This window comes from Erinaceus europaeus, chromosome 11, assembly GCF_950295315.1.
Source record: "Erinaceus europaeus chromosome 11, mEriEur2.1, whole genome shotgun sequence".
In the NCBI taxonomy this organism is placed as follows: domain Eukaryota; kingdom Metazoa; phylum Chordata; class Mammalia; order Eulipotyphla; family Erinaceidae; genus Erinaceus; species Erinaceus europaeus.
In genome coordinates this window covers 82,196,941-82,201,646 of record NC_080172.1, presented here as the reverse complement: position 1 = coordinate 82,201,646, position 4,706 = coordinate 82,196,941, and the positions used below count along the sequence as shown (strand labels likewise).

The window sequence follows — 4,706 nt, the reverse complement described above, 5'->3', positions numbered from 1 at the left end:
TTGCATTTCTCTGACAATCAGCGACCTGGAGCAGTTTTTCATATTTTTGTTAGCTTTTTGGATCTCCTCTGGAGTGAATGTTCTGTTCATATCCTCTGCCCGTTTATGGATGGGATCATTTGCTTTTTTTGTGCTAAGTTTGCTGAGCTCTTTGTATATTTTGGTGATTAGTCTCTTGTCTGTTGTATGGCATGTGAAGATCTTCTCCCATTCTGTGAGGGGTCTCTGTGTTTGTGTGATAGTTTCTTTGGCTGTGCAGAAGCTTTTCAATTTGATATAGTCCCATTTGTTTGTTTCTGCTTTAGTCTTCCTAAAAATATGGAATGCTTCACGAATTTGCTTGTCATCCTTGTGCAGGGGTCATGCTAATCTTTTCTGTATCATTCCAATTTTAGTATACGTGCTGCTGAAGCAAGCACTACCTTACTAATTTCTGAGATACACATCACAGAAGCCAGATGAATCTGAAACAGAGAATTCAATTTTTTCTATTAAGATAATCTATACAATGTTTTACATGCCATTCATGTGGGTAGGCAATCTTCATACCACATTAGGTTTGAATGCAAATTTTGCTTCAATATGTATCTCAGTATTAAAATTAATTCATACTCATTTTTCACACAAATCCAGAATCATTCCTCAGAAAAGTTAATATGGAAAAATGTCAGTTAGTGAATAGCAGTGCCTTACTGTGTCTCAGTTAAATTTGTAACAGTTTCGATATATATATGTTCATTCTTAAATGCACTAATCTTTTCTTCTGTGCTTATTCTGTGGGCTTTTGACCCATTCAAGAATAAGCAGTTTAAAGAAACCCAAAATCAGTAATAGTTAAAGGTAATGATAAAAATATTCTATACTCAGATTATTATATTTAACTTAAAGAGGATATTTAAGTGAGAACTATATCCAAACCTTTGAATTCTCAAATTGAACAGTATGTTTTCCCAAATTTTTCTTCTTGTTAATAAAATGTATGCCAACTTTATTTGTTAAATTAATTTACTACCTTATTTTTACTTCTCCATCTTTATAAAGATATAAAATATTTTAATTGACTGATTTATCATTGATTTACTGTAGTATTTACAATATACAATCTGGAGTATAGATTAATATCCATATGTATATATAAGACTGCACCCATCATTAAAGCTTCAGTGCCATCACACGAAGTAGATCCTTTTAAAACAAGTTTTAATTTATTTTATTTATGTTTATTATCTTTATTTATTTAATAGAAAATCCAGAAACTGAGAGGGTAGGGGGAGGCAGAGAGGGACAGAGAAAGAAGACACCTGCAAACCTGCTTCACCACGTGCAAAGCTTTTCCCCTACAGGTGGGGACTAGGGCCTCTCAGTCTCCCTACCTCCCCCCTCTTAAGTTCTGTCTTTACCCAATTAAAAAAAAAAAAAAAGCTGAGCCACTACATTTTACCACACATAAAAGTAACCTCTAAGGATCAAGGACTTGAATGCTAGACCAGAAACTATCAAATACCCAGAGGAAAAAATTGGCAGAACACTTTTCCATCTAAGTTTTATAGGCATCTTCAGTGAAACAAATTCAATTAAAAGGAAGACATAAACAAAAACAAACGTAAGCCAGTGGGACAACATCAAACTAAAATTTTTCTGGGGGGCTGGGCGGTAGCACAGTGGGTTAAGTGCACATGGGGCAAAATGCAAGGGCCAACATAAAGATCTGGGTTCGAGCCCCCAGCTTCCTCACCTCAGGGGTGTCACTTCTTAAGCAATGGACCAAGTCTGCAGGTGTCTATCTTTCTCTCCTCCTCTCTGTCTTCCTCTCCTCTCTTGATTTCTCTCTGTCCTATCCAACAACAACAACAGCTATAACAACAATAACAATAATTACCACAACAAGGGAAACAAAATGGCCTCTAGGAGCAGTGGATTCATAGTGCAGGCACCAAACCCCAATGATAACCCTGGAGAAAAAAAAAAGAAAGAAAGAAAGAAAATTTTCTTAACAGAAAAATACATCACCCAAACAAAGAGACACCTTACAGAATGGAGGAAGATCTTTACATGTCATACTTCAGACAAATGACCAATAACCAAAATATATGAACAATTCATCAAACACAGCAAAACAAAACAACACAGCATAATGAAACAACTGACCCCATCCAAAAGTGGGGAGAGACCTAAATGGAATATTCACCAAAGAAGAGATTCATAAGGCCAAAAGACACATGAAAACACACTCCAAGTAATTGTTTCTTAGAGAAATGCAAATAAAGACAACGAGATACCACTTCACTCTTATGAGAATGTTATACATCAGAAACAATAGTAACAACAAATGTTGTTAAGGTTGTGGGGGCAAACTCCCACTGCTGGTGGGAATGTAATTGGTGTTGCTGTGAATTTTCTCTTTTGAAACTCTATCTCACACAAAAGCAATAAAGCAAATCCTTTAAAAAAAATGCAATGTCTGACATCAGAAAAGGTACAGCAACAAATGATGAAGTGGTTGTGGGGACAAAGGTACCCTCCTGAACTGCTGGTGGGAATATAAATTGGTCCAACCCTTGTGGAAAGAAGTCTGGAGAACCCTCACAAAGCTAGAAATGGACCTACCATATTATCCTGAAATTCCTCTCCTGGAGATATATCCTAAGATATCAAATACAGTCATCCAAAAGATCTGTGTATGCCTATGTTCATAGCAGCACAATTTTATTATTTTTATCTTTTATTAGTGACTTAATAATGATCAATGAGATTGTGGGAAAAGAGGGGTACAATTCCATACAAGTCTCACCAGAGTTTCATATCCCCTCCCCTCTACTGGAAGCTTCCCTATTCTTTATCCCTCTAGGCGTATGGACCAAAGATATTTATGGGGTGCAGAAGGTGTGAGGTCTGGCTTCTGTAATTGCTTCTCCACTGGGCATGGACCTTGACAGGTAGATCAATACTCCCAGTCTATTTCCATATTTCCCTAGAGGGGTAGGGCTCTGGTGAGGTGGGATTTCAGGACACACTGGTGAGGTCATCTGCCCAGAGAAGTCAGTTTGGTGTCATGGTAGCATCTGCAACATGATGACTGAAAAGCATTAAGATACAAAACAGAACAAACTGTTTAATAATCAGGAACTTAAAGGTAAGAATATAGCAGATGAAACTTGGGGTCTTCATGTTGGAAGAAGCTAGGAAGTCTATTTTAGGTTTATTTCAAAGGGTCCATTACTTTATTAATTTTGCCTAAGCCTGATAGCTAACATACAGATAGGCTGAAAGTATTGTCTGGGAAGATGATGTCAGAGTTGAGAATACAACTAGAATGCTGGATCAGGGCAGAGTAGCTTCAAAATATGGGAAAAGTATATAAATATTACTAACTGTAAACTCCATCGATCTGACCTAGGGCCATGTCTGTTCATATTTAGCAAAGGAGCCTATGTAACTTCTGCATCCCCTCTGGTCTTAACTCTAATTCCATGGTCATAAGTAGGAGCATTCTAGTCTGCACTCATTTCAGGAACTATCTTCTTGGAGTGGCAGAGTATGTTGACCCATCCTCACTTCAGAGATAGGGGTAATTTCTGCCACTGTTACTTTACATTGAGTGCAAGGTCCTATAGAGGCCCACAAGATGGTTTATGATGTTGTTCCTGATGGAGATGACCAGTGATGGTAGAGAGAGGGATCTGTTAGAGGTCTAAGCCCATCATATCTGTGTGGGAATCCCAAGATTCCCTCACTAGTGCCCCAGAGAAAGGGATGGCCTGGTAGTGACCAAAGGGCCATAATTAAAGTGGCAGCACCATTTTAATAGCCAAAAACTTGGAAGCAACTTCTTAGGTGTCCAACAGTAGAAGAGTGGTTGAGAAAGTTGTTGTATATACACAGTGGAATACTACTCAGCAATTAAGAATGATTAATTCCTTTTCTTCACCTCATCTTGGACATAGTTTGAAGGAATTGTGTTAAGTGAGATAAGCCAGAAAGAGAGGACTGACTATAGGATGAGTTCAATCATCGACAGAAGTTGAGAAGAACAGAAAGGGGAAACATAAAGTAGGGTTTGGTGTATTGCACCAAAGTAAAAAACTCCTGGGTTGAGAGAACTTTTAGGTCCTGGTGCACCATGGTGGAGGAGGACCTAGGCTGGGGGTGAGAGTGCAGAAAACTGAGAAGTTTTATACATGTACCAAACAACTGTATTTATCGTAAATACAAGAAAATATAAAATAGTGTCCTAGAGCTTACATTTGAACTTCCTTTGCACTCATAGACTTAATGAGTCTAATACTTCTAGAGAAAATCTGTATAATGATAAACAATTCCTAACTATAACCTCAGTAAATTATCTAGATTCTGACACATATTTGTTAATTCTTTTTGCACTTCCTGATTTAACATCAAATAAACCCTTAAACTATAACATGTTCAAAACTGAGCGCTTTGACTTTGCTTCAAGATATTTTTATAATTTCCTGGGCTCAATCAGTGATGCCATCATCATTCTAACTGTTCCAAATCATTTGTTATTAAGATTATTTTTAGTTATATATCATATATAATTACTCAGCATTGTCTCTCAATTTTAAAGGTTATACAGAATCTGAACGTTTCTTCATACACACACACACACACACACACACACACACACACATTGAACCAGAACACTACTCAGCTCTGGTTTATGATGGTGCTAGGGATTGAACATGGGA

At 37.3% G+C, this 4,706-nt stretch overlaps 1 non-coding gene across 1 annotated transcript; it reads right to left on the bottom strand.

The window, feature by feature from the left end:
• Positions 1-312: 312 nt before the first annotated feature.
• LOC132541547 (U6 spliceosomal RNA) lies at positions 313-419 on the bottom strand. The gene has a single exon (XR_009552693.1). It is a non-coding gene; the product is annotated as a U6 spliceosomal RNA (small nuclear RNA).
• Between the last annotated feature and the right edge of the window lie 4,287 nt (positions 420-4,706).